Raw genomic sequence first — 12,767 nt, forward strand, 5'->3', positions numbered from 1 at the left:
ATTTTTGTTATCAAGATCTTCAACATCACAATCATCACTTCATGACAGTATTAGAAAGCTAGTATATTTGGTGTGCTATTTGGTATTCATGCTTTTTATGACTTTTGCAGATTTACTCTGCCAAGGAAATAATGTGACATTTGCTCTCAACTTCAACACAAACAGAATATTAATTTAAAGGACAATTGTTTGCCCATCATTTTGTGATGAACTATTGATAATCATGTTTGTAAAACAACTCAGGCATAATTGGCTGTGTGTTTCTAAAGCTATTCTACACACTGTGATTTTTTAAAATGCCGTGAAATTAAATTGTGAAATAAGCCTTGCAAAGATGTCAAAATTATACTCTCCAGTTGGCGAAATAAATAAGGGATAAAACAATCCTATGTTTTTTCAGTGAACTATTACATGAAGAACAGACATTCTCTAAAGCTTTTCTAAAGGAAAGTAAATGCACAAATTGTTTAAAGTTATCACTGTAGATACAACTTTGTCAAGATGTAACACTTACTAATTTGTACATCTAGTATGTTTTAAGAACACATAGAATTAAGCATTGCTTCATAGCAGAGTATGGCGATTAAGTCCCTGGGCTTTTGAGCCAGGCTGCTTGAATTGACAAATCTTGGCTTCCCTCCTAACCATCATGTGACCTCAACTCTGTGACTCAATTGCCTGATCTGTAAAATGGAGGCAATAACACCCTCAACATTGGGTTGTTGTGAAGATTAAATGGGTCAATACATGTAAAGAGCTTAGAACATTGCCCAGAACATCATAAGCGCTCAATAAAATGTAACTGTTATTTTCATTATTACTTCACAAGTCAGGATAGTCACATGCCAGTGACAGTGCTGATCTGTGAGCCCTCTTGTAATTACATCAATCAGGTGTGTGTTTCACTGCCTAGCTCACTAATCACATTTATCACCCTCCAGACAATGTTTCTGCTCTTACATTTATAGCTTTTTTAATGTTTAAATTTCTTATACATATAGAATTTAATTTTTGATGAGGTGTAAGGTAGAGATCCACCCTTATTTTTTTTCCATGTGACTACCCTGTTTTCCCCAAACCATTTATTCAATGAATAACCCATCTTTCCTACCACATTTCTCTTGTCTATTCACTCTCCCACAACCTTAGCCCAGAGTCTTCAAACTAGTTTTCTCACCTGAGGTATATGAAGACTTTCTAAAGGGTACATGAACATGATTAGTATAATGGTTATGTCCAGATCGTCAACTTTCGTGTACTTTGTCCTAAAACCACTTGCCTAAGACAATATCAGTCATCAAGGGTCTCGCTCTCTCTTGCGCGCGCTCTTTTTTTTTTTTAATACACTTTATCTTTTAGAGCAGTTTTGGATACACAGCAAAATTGAGTGGAAAGTATGGAGTTCTTATGTATTCTCTGACTCTACACATGCACAGCTCCCCCCCCACTACAGTGCTACATTTGTTAAAATTGATGAATCGACATTGACATATCATTATCACTCAAAGTCCATAGTTTACATTAGGCTTCACTCTTGGTGTTGTACATTCTATGGGTTTGGACAAATGATAATGACATGTACCCACCATTGTAGTATTACACAGAGTAGTTTCACTGCCTTAAAAGTCCTCTGTGCTCTGCCTGTTCATCCCTTCCTCCCTCATAACCCCTGGCAACCAATGATATTTTCACTGTCTCCACAGTTTTGCCTTTTCTAGAGTGTTATATAGTTGGAATTATATAGTGTGTAGCCTTTTCAGATTGGCTTCTTTCGCTTAGTATGTCAAGGGTCTCTTTTCATACTCCTCCCTCCAAATTTCCTCCCACTTTAACAAGAAAGACATATCTCTTATCTATTCCTAATCTTAATATGGTACATTGCCAAATCAAGAAATAATCCTTTAAACACGTCCTTTAATCAAGGCACCATAACACATTGTTGATGATTTCCTTTGCTGTGCAGAAGCTTTTTAGTTTGAGGTAGTCCCATTTGTTTATTTTTTCTGTCATTTCCCCCATCCATCTCACTGAGATATATTTCCAATAAATTTTACTTTTTAGGTGACAAGAAACAAAACTTTTGTCTGCTGAATGGCTTCAGTGGATCTCTCTTCCTACCCCATAGGGCGACCTAGCAATGAGCCAGCTCAGAAATACTGTGACAAGGCTTCTAGTTGATATCAGCCTCACTAAGCTCCAACTATTTCTCTTTTCTAAGAAAGTCGTCCTGCCTCTCGGAAGCCCCTATTGTTATAGAGTCAGATAAGTGCTCCCCGTCCCCTCTCAACGTCCTAGGTTTACATGTGGGGTCCGAGGCCTAAACCCTTCTCATTAGGGAATGAGAGCTGGAGAGATCCTGCGTGCTCTTTGGCTCTCTTAGATGTAAAACTTCCCACAAACCTTGCTTTATGTCTCCTCAGTGTATTATTCAGGGTATTTGTGCCAATTAATAGTCTTACCATAATTTTTACCAAAATTCGTAGTTTATGCTGTTCTAATAAAATGCATATTATTAATATGTATAATAACAAGTCAATCCAAAAGAAATTATTTTATCATATGGTCATAGGATATATATTTGATGATAAGATTGACAATAAAAGACTTTCCACATAAAAGCCTATTACATTAGGATAAAAATCTATGGGAGAAATAGAATAGAAATGGAATTTGAAAGAGAAAAAGGAACAATGTGAAATTTCTGACTGTTAGAGAGAAGCTTGTTTATTAATGTTTACAGATGGCAATAGGTTCAAATCACTGTGGTACTTATATTTCCACTAAGAGTGATGTAACAGCTTTATTTTAAAATATAGATAATTGCAGTATGCCATAAACAATATCCTTTGCTACTATTTAAGTTTTTTTTTTTTATGATTGGCACCTGAGCTAACAACTGTTGCCAATCTGTTTTTTTTTCTGCTTTTTCTCCCCATATCCCCCCAGTACGTAGTTGTATATTTCAGTTGTGGGTCCTTCTAGTTGTGGCATGTAGGATGCCACCTCAGCATGGCTTGATGAGCAGTGCCTTGTCCACGCCCGGGATCTGAACCGGCAAAACCCTGGGCCGCTGAAGCCGAGCCCATGAAATTAACCACTCAGCCACAGGTCCGGCCCCCTACTATTTAAATTTATAACGAAAAATTTTAGATGTCAGTTTAAAATATTTTACAGGGAAAACAGTTTTTCAAAAAGCTTTTAGGGGGATTGTGATCAAGAACATCCTAAACAGCATCCTAGACTGCTTATGTTCTTTCATCCCCACCCTTGGTTGGAATTATAAAGGCATTTCTAGGGGTGTTTGTGTGCATGGGTTTAGGGGTGCAAAGTACAAAAGTTATGTCACATGAGCCCAACTATCCTAACAGTTGCTTAGCAAATGTTTCTTGAAATAATTGAATTGAAAAATAAAATGTTTAAAATTTAAAACAGAGGCAAAATAGTATCTAAAGATAAGATTCTTTCTCTGTCTCTCTCTGTTTTTATGAGTTTGCTGTGACAGTGGATTGTGGGTTGTCTGCACTCCAAAGAACATAGTCCTTGGCTTTATCCTGTTCCCTTTTTATTTTTTTTCTAATCAGCAACTTTTATGAAAGCTTAGAATCTTGCTGCTCAAAGTGTTTTCTGTGGGTCAGTAGTGTTGGCATCACCCAGAAGCTTGCTAGAAACTAAGACACTCAGGGCTGACTCCAGGCTTTTGAATCAGAAGCGGCATTTTAACAATATCTCCAGGTGATTCCTGTGCACACTAAGGTTTGAGAAGCACTAGACTGGTGGCACCTAGTTGTCTAGTTATCTCACAGGTGACAGCCACACCCGGTGAGATTCCACTTCCTCACCACCTAAATGTATTCTTGGCTGTTCCACGACTACCATCATTGTTAATGGTACTAATGAAGTATATTTATAGACCAATTAACAGGGCATTTTCACATACATTATCCAATTTGATCCAAACTATAGTCTTCAATTTAGAACAAAGTACTTTCTGCAAAGTGCACAAGTTCAATTTCCACAACGTGAGGAGACATGAGCAGAGCTTCCTGAGTTGTTTTCTAAGATGAGCAAATCCAAAGCCAAAGAGTCATTTGGAATTATTTTCAAACTTAATACTGTCAATAGTCTTCATTCAAATATGTTTTGTGGTTATATTCCAGAAGACTTTATAAAAAACGTCATAAAGTAGTGATTTTGGGGTGGGTTGGTTTTATTGTTATATCACAAAAATTTAGATCTCGAAAACATGTTAATAAAACTATGTTGGAAGAGGCCAAATAGCTTCTCCAAGATAGATTCACAATAAAAAAACACACAGAGCCATCTAATAAATCAAAAGATTTTTAAGGGTCTAAATGCCCATGTACTATCTTAGGTACTAAGTAAAGAAATGAAAACACTTGGTATTAACTCTATACCTGTATTGTCCACAGTTCGCTCTTTATGCATTAGATAGAATAGCAAATAATAAAAGATGCATCCCCATTTTAAAGGAATTTTTATTTCCTGCTTAAGAAGAGACTAAATTCAGAGACAAAGAAATAGGTAACAACTACTGCATAGAATATGGAAAAGAACTATATAATTTAATATTGTATGTATCAAAGTGATATAAACAAGCATAATGAGGTGGGATTAGTAAGATAAAACTGAGATAAACATTTATTTCAAGGCTTTCTAGTTGGTTTCTTTTGGACCCACTGCTTGTTATTGGGCTGCCAAGAAAGAAGGACTGTGGGTGGGTAGGTAGAACAAAAAGGGAAAAGGATCACGCAGTGCCCATTCCCGAGGAGGGCTGGGAAATAAGCAATGGAGAAGATGCCCACAGAGATGACACTTAGTGGCAGTTCTACAGGGAGGGCCACAAGCTGTATTAACTGAGCTACAGAAAAGGAGTCAGTATACTAAATAGTAATATTTAATTCCTCCTACCAAGAGGTCACTCACTCATATTTAGACATGTTATTTTGAAGAGATCATATCTGGTAAATTGGACTACTTAATCTGCTTTGGCAAGCCTGGTGAATCCTTGGGGTCCCACCAGCATGTCTCCCTGAAACTCAAGAAGCCTTCTTCTGGATCAGAAGTCACACGAGAGCCTTGCAGCTCTAATGCGTTCCTTCTTTGTGCCAAAATTGTCCTGTTGTAGAAATGGCAGGAGCCCTGTACTGATCTCAAAATCTCCTGTGTGGAGTCAGAGTGAGCCCATGAACAAAGTCCATCTTGGCTTCCTTGGAAGTTGATCACTGAGTGTCAAGTACAGAGCTCCTCATGCATGCCAACCTTACCTTATCTGTAATTCATTTAATATAGATTGTGACCCCTGCAAACACACACATAGAATAGCCACCAACGTGTCTCATCTCTGAGGGCATCTTCTCCATTGCTTATTTCCCACCTCTCCTTGGAAATGGGCTTGCATTGTCCTTTTGCCTCTTTTTTCCACCCACCCATCAACAGTTGTTCTCTCTTGGCAGCTCAAAAGGACCTGGCACTCCTGATGTAACTACCAACGGCACTGTGCTTCGCCAAATCAAGTTCTGACACCAGGCTCTGATGCCAAGGGCCCTGCCTCGCTCCAGCTGTTCTCCTATTTCTTCCCCAGCCATGTGACGCCCACAGTGACGGGTAGGGGACAGAGAACTCAGCCCCAGGATCCCTGTTTCTATCCCTGGGCGCTGCTGGAAGCTCTTAAATACCCAACATGACTATATGCTACTGAGCACAAGTTGTTACAGAGTTTGGGCTAGTCAAATGAGCACAGTTTGCTTTATGCTTTGGGACAGAATAAGTGTTGTTAACTGGTGTCACAAGTCTTGTGCCAAAATAGATGTTGTAGCCTGAGGGGAGTGGCCCCAGGGTGAAGCCACCCACTCCCAGTCTACAGAGAAGCTTTCTCAGAGTCCAGGTGAACATAAGCCAGATGGTTAAGCCTTCCCCTCAGCACAAGTTGCTAGGCAGACCTTGTATTTCTCCATGATTTTTTTCAGTGGCACATACAGCATCTCCACAAAATTAAGGGAGATAAAATCTCACCACTCTAACACATTCAGTACTTTAAATTTTATATAATTCTTTCCAGTGCTTATTGCTATGGATTTATTTTTAAACGAAGTTAATCAACTGGCTTGTAGTTTCTCCAGGATAAAGCTGAAAGTGTTGCCACTTAAAATCACTCCATCAACACTGATCACCTTCCTGGTGAAAAGCAGTTTCAAACTGCCTTCTCAAAACCTGACTACCAAAATATTGACTAATCTCTTGTAGAAAAATAGCATGCACTGAGCAGCTCATGAAATACATTTTGGATGGCTAAATATGTCATGAAGTTTTTGAGATTCTGTAAAGTTTCCCAATTCTGAACAAATTTCTTCATGCATCTTAAATCAATAGCCTGGATCCATGGTACTCAGTGTCTTGCCTCACCTCAACTGACTTTGGTATCCCTTCTATTATTGTAGATGATGAAAACACCATCTGTGCCTCTTGAGAAGGCTTTGAAACTATTTTGAATAAAGGAGGATAGTTTCATTGAAATTTTACATAATTTATGTAATGTTGTCAAGGTTATGGAAAATAATTAATCTTGCTTAACAGTTTCCTCGTAACAAGGATGTATGCTTATTTAAAGTAAAATGATATTTTCTAATTTGAAGATTTAATGTATTTGTTTATTTGTTTCAGAGGACCTGAAGCCTCAAACTTGAAGTCTGTCTGAATCATGTTAGTGGTATTTTTACGTAAAATACGATTAGTAATCTGTCTTGTTAGACAGAGTGAACACTCACAGCTCCCCTGCCAAAGAGGAGAAAGCATCAGATTAATAAATGTCTGACCTTTGGCAAGTTATTTATCTAAGCATCAAAATCCTCATCTGCTCAGGGTTGTCGGGAAAGTTAAATGTATGGAAGTTGCTTTGGACAGTGCCTGCATCACAGGAGGAATGCAAAGGGGACTGTGAAGATTACTTTTGCTAGGTGGCACATTACAGGCTTGTGGCTCCAGGTAAATATGCTCCCATCTTCGTCCTATTCTTGCTCTATTTATTAATATTTACTAAGTACCAGTGACCTCACAGCACAATGGTAGGGCACCTGGCTCCAATGTTTACTAAGTACCTGCCGTGTTTTAGGGCCAGGCACTCTGAATAGAAAAGCGAATAAAACAGATTCTCCTCATGGAGCTTAGTGAGAGACACAGCCAGCAAACAGATCCCTTTAAATGCATTCCATAGATGCTCCAGGAGCACAGAGTAGGGACTCGGCTGGCCGAGTCTGGGCTTTCAGGAAAGACATTTGCTTTCCTAGAGCTGAAACGTGAAGAATGGTTAGGAGCTGGCCCGACAGAAAACGTGGGGGAAAGTATTTCAGGCAGAGAGAAACCCAATGGGAATACCTAGGGGTGAGAGAGAATTTGGTGCCTTTGAATAATCTAAGATAATTCAATAAAGCCGAAGATTAGATAAAGAAAGACATGTTTACAGATGGAACTGGGGAGATAAACAGGGACTAGATTATAAAAAGCATTGTAAACCACAGTGTAAGGATTAGAATTCACCTTAAAAGCAATAGGAAGTCATGGAAGGGTTGTATGTAAAATAACATGGTTAGATTTATGTTTTAGAATCATCACACATAATGTGGAAAATGAACTGGAAGAACACAAGACTGGAGACTGGGAGGCTAAATTGGCGGCTGATATAATAATTTAGGCAAAAGAAGATAGTGACCTGAATTATGGTCATGATGATAGGACTGAAGAAAACAAATGGGTTAGATGTTTAGTAGGTGGCCTCAACTGGTGGCCAATTGGTGATTTATGAGAAGCGGTGGGTGTGGAGAGAAAGAATGTCAAGAACGATACCCTGGATTACTGGCTACTGGGGTATTGCCATTCACTACGGGGAATATAAGGAAGAACAAGTTTGGGAAGAAAGATAATGAGTTCAGTTGTGGACACAATGGATTTGAAATGTCCACAGAACATTTAGAGACATCAAGAGCCCCAAGAGGTCTGGGCTGGTACAATACATTTGTGGGTAATCAGCATATAGCTGGTAATTGAAACCATGGAAGTATAAACCTAGGAAGAGTGTATACAGGCAGAAATTTTCTGGGACAGAATCTCATGGAACACTGATTCTTAAGAGAGAAACTGAGGAAGAGGAATCCCCAAAAGGGACTTAAAAATAATGACCAAACAGGTAGAAAAATCAGGAGAATTAGAAGTCACCAAAGTCAAGAGAAAAAAGCATTTCAAGAGGGTCACTAAAGTCATGGGGAAAAAGTATCTCAAGAAGACAAATGATACCAAATGATGCAGAAAAGTCAAGTAAGAGACAATTTTCGTTGGTTGTAACAACAAGGAGGTGTAAGTCAATCTAAATTTCACAAACACACACAGAGACACTTACATGCATACATACATGCTCACACAGACTCTAAACCCTCAAAGCATAGGTTAGTGCTCCTCTAAGATACACCGAGGGCCGCTCTGTCTCGTTTTCCTTCTCTTACCACCCCTCTCCTTTGTAGTTGCCATGCAACTCATTGGCAGCCCTCAACAGACCAAATGTCAAAGAAGAAAGAGAACGGGAGGTGGGGTGCAACTTAAGGTTCTGTGACCAAGGCTAAATCCATTTTGATGGTACCCTGATTCTCGCTGTGGTACTGAAACTTCCCAGTGCAAGCAACTTAGCATTTTTAACATAAATTGTAGAGATGAATGCCAACTTGACCAACTGAACTTATAAAGTTTAATTCTTATCTCCTAACAATTCAATTGACCTTTGTAAAATTTAAGAAGGGAGATCATGGACTATACATTTTAGTATTGCAAAACTTTTACTACTAGCTTTTGCTCTAGACAATGCCACCTAGACAGGAAACAAAAGTACGCTTAGCTTAATTTCCTTGCTATATTTAAAGAATTAGAAATTATTTTTTAAGGAAAAAATGCAGTTGGAAATGTCTGCTGCAAAGAAAATGACTGACCTATTTTCAAAGTCCAACTATAACTCAGAAATTCAAATGTATAAAGGATCTAATTGCTCAAGGGGTTCAATATATAAAAATTTTACATTTTCCTTTTTTTTTTACTCCTTTAAAACATATGGTTTAGTTTAAAAAAATAGGATTTATTTAGATAGCAGAAGAATGTCACATTATGTGACTCATATCCTACCTAAATTTTCTTTTTGGAAAATTTCCTCTAACAGATGAGTAATCTTATTTTATGCTGGATCAGCTCCACAACTTGATACAGTTATGGGTTTGAAATAGGAGTGAGTTGCTAGTTGTATGATTCAAATGCTCTTCGAGTACAATGTAGTCATCATATTACTTAAATAAAAAATTGAAATTATGTAGAAAATTTCTAATGGTCTTCATCACTAATGGAGTACACCAGTAACGTAAACCAGATTTTCATCTTGAAGAGAACTAGAAGTTCCCCAAGTTCCAAAAATGCAAAGAAGGCAAATATGTAAAATGATGAGCTTGACACTGATTGCAAGCAAAATTCTAAAATAGATTCTCAAACAGATGGTCTGTGAGCATTTAGAAATGTAAGAGGTGACCATCAAAAGCCAGCATGGGCTCAGTACAAACAAATTTTGCCAGATAAACCAATGTCCTATCAAAATAGGGTATTAGACTAATAGATTTGCAAAGCTGATGTATATACAAGGGAACCTAAAAAGGTGAAAAAAATTGAATTATTTGGCCATAATAGAGCATGCAGATATTCTCCTATGATCTAATTTATTCTGACTTTGCATAGTCAATCATTCAACAAATATTTATCGAGTACTTACTTAGTGTCTTGCTTGCACTCTGCTGAGTGCTCATACACCACCTCTTTTAACATAGTTCTACGTTGAGGTAGAAACTGGTATTCTCAAGAGGGAATAGAGTGTATGGCTTAGACACACAGACAGCATCCATTCGAATCCTGACTCTGTCACTTCAATGGCTGTGTGACCTTGAGAAAGTCACTTGATCTCTGCCTCCTAATAGTAACTACTTTGTAAAGGAATTGTGAGGATTAGCTTAGCCAATGTATGTAAACATCTTAGAAAAGTGTCTGGCACATAATATGAGTGCCAGCTAGAACAACTCCATTTTAGAGAGGTTCCAAGACATCATTGTTTCCCAAACCAGGATCTAAACCCAAGGCTGTTTGATGCCAAAGCCCACATCCTGAACCACGATAAAAATTACATTTTAAAAAATGTGTGACATTCTTAGATGATTTCAAAGAACCCTTGAGATCCACTTCTTTATACCTTTGTTTTAACAATGAACATTATACCTAACGTGTCTGGGAAGCTATTCCTGTGCTCCTGTGCTGAAACTTTCTTAGAGGCAAATGGGTCAGGAAATTGGGTTTGCAAATTTGAAGGCTATGGCCTTCACATTTTTTAAAAATTTTAATTGAGTTCCTAATAGTTTACATCAATGTGACTTTTAGTTGTACATTATTTCTTGACTGTCACCACATAAATGCTCCCATTCACCCCCTGTGCCCACCCCACACCCCCTTTCCCCTGGTAACCAGTGAACTGTTTTCTTTGTCCATGTGTTTGCTTACATTGCACACATGAGTGAAATCATCTGGCATTTGTCTTTCTCAGTCTGGCTTATTTCGCTTAGCATAATTCCCTCCAGGTCCTTCTGTGTTGTTGCAAATAGGATGATTGTGTCTTTTTTATGGCTGAGTAGTATTCCATTGTGTATATATATACCAATCTTCTTTATCCAACCATCAGTCAATGGGCACTTGGGTTGCATCCATGTCTTGGCTATCGTCAATAGTGCTGCAATGAACACAGGGGTGCATATGTTACTTTGGATTGTTGATTTCAAATTGTTTGGGTAGATACCCAGTAGTGGGATACCTGGGTCATATGGTGGTCCTATTTTAGTTTTTTAGAAATATCCATACTGTTTTCCATTGTAGCTGCATCAGTTTGCACTCCCACCAGCACTGTATGAGGGTTCCCTTTCCTCCACAACCTCTCCAGTATTTACTTTTAGCCTTAGTGATTATAGCCATTTTAACAGGCGTAAGGTGGTATCTTAGTGTTGTTTTGATTTGCATTTCCCTGATGCTTAGTGATGTTGAACGTCTTTTCATGTGTTCATTGGGCATCTTTATATCTTCTTTGGAAAAATGTCTGTTCATATCCTCTGCTCATTTTTTGATCAGGTTGTTTGTTTTTTATTGTTTAGTTGTATGAGTTCTTTGCATATTATGGAGATTAACCCCTTGTCAGATATATGATTTGCAAATATTTTCTCCCAATTGGTGAGTTGTCTCTTTGTTTTGATTCTAGTTTCTCTTGCTTTGCAGAAGCTCTTTCTTTAGTCTGATGAACTCCCACTTGTTTATTTTTTCTTTTGTTTCCCTTGTCTGAGAAGACATGGTATTCAAAAAGATCCTTTTTAGTTTAACGTCAAAGAGTGTACTATCTATATTATCTTCCAGGAGTTTTATGGTCTCAGGATTTATTTCAAGTCTTTGGTCCATTTTGAGTTTATTTTTGTTTTTGGTGTAAGATAATGATCTACCTTCCTTCTTTTGCATGCAGCTGTCCAGTTTTCCCAACACCATTTATTGAAGAGACTATCTTTTCTCCATTGTATGTTCTTGGCATATGGCCTTCATATTTTTAAAAGGCACATCATTACACCTCCGGAGACTGACTTGTGTTGACTTCATTTAATAGAGAATATGTACTGAATAGAGGAAACTTAGTAAGAATAGTAGCTAATGTTTATTATTGCTAAATATGAGCCAAGGCCTGTTCTAAGTGCCTTCATATATTATTTAATCCCCATGACCACTTTATGAGGGTATTATTATTAGCCCCATTTTTCCTTCAGAGAGGTTTGAAACTTGCCCAAAGTCACCCAGATGGTAAGTTGCAGACTTGGAATTTAAACCAGTTAGTTGGCTCTGGAGCCCGGGCTCTTTATCCATCAAAGTCCCTCTCATGAAACCATATCCAGGCATTCTAAGCCTTGCCAAAGAACCTCACAGAAGTCGCCTATTTGTTTCCAGTGACCTTCCTCACAGCCTGTTTGGTCATTTGGAATACCAAAGTCCACTTACTTAATCAGCCATTCTCCACATTTCCATGTTTCTTCAAATGCCTCCTCATCAAGAGGTCTCCTTCCTGATCGCGCTACCTGCACAGTCACCTCCTGGCCACTCTCTCTCATCCACGCCTGAATTTACTTTTCTTTGTATCACTTATCATTGCCAGGCATGATGCATTTGCCTGTTTGTTGATTATCTTACCATCCACCTGTGTCTAAATATAAACTTCGTCTATTTTGTTTACTACATTATCCCCGTGCTTAGAATAGAGCCGGGCACTAGAATATTCACAAAAAATATTGATATAAGTGTCTGAATTCCTACAGATTTTCACTTGTTACGCAATCTAATTTTTATCATTAATACCAGAAACAAAAATTAAAGAAAAATGCCACCAGCAGATGTATATAATCTCTATTAATTTCAATCTTCCCTTCCAGGCCCTGTTTATAAGCAATACTGATTTTTCTTTTTACAGATATGTACTCATAACACAGATTTCAATAAACATTCTGTCTTTTTGGATAACGTTATCAGACCAGATTAAAAAATCCATTGCTGAATGGATTTTTGTTTGTCAATGACTTTCAACAAACTACATGTTCAGGCTCAGTTTTGTTTTGTTTTGTTTTGTTTTTTTGAAGTAAAAGCAAATTTGGTTAAGGCTT

Source organism: Equus quagga, chromosome 3 (assembly GCF_021613505.1).
Source record: "Equus quagga isolate Etosha38 chromosome 3, UCLA_HA_Equagga_1.0, whole genome shotgun sequence".
Taxonomy (NCBI): domain Eukaryota; kingdom Metazoa; phylum Chordata; class Mammalia; order Perissodactyla; family Equidae; genus Equus; species Equus quagga.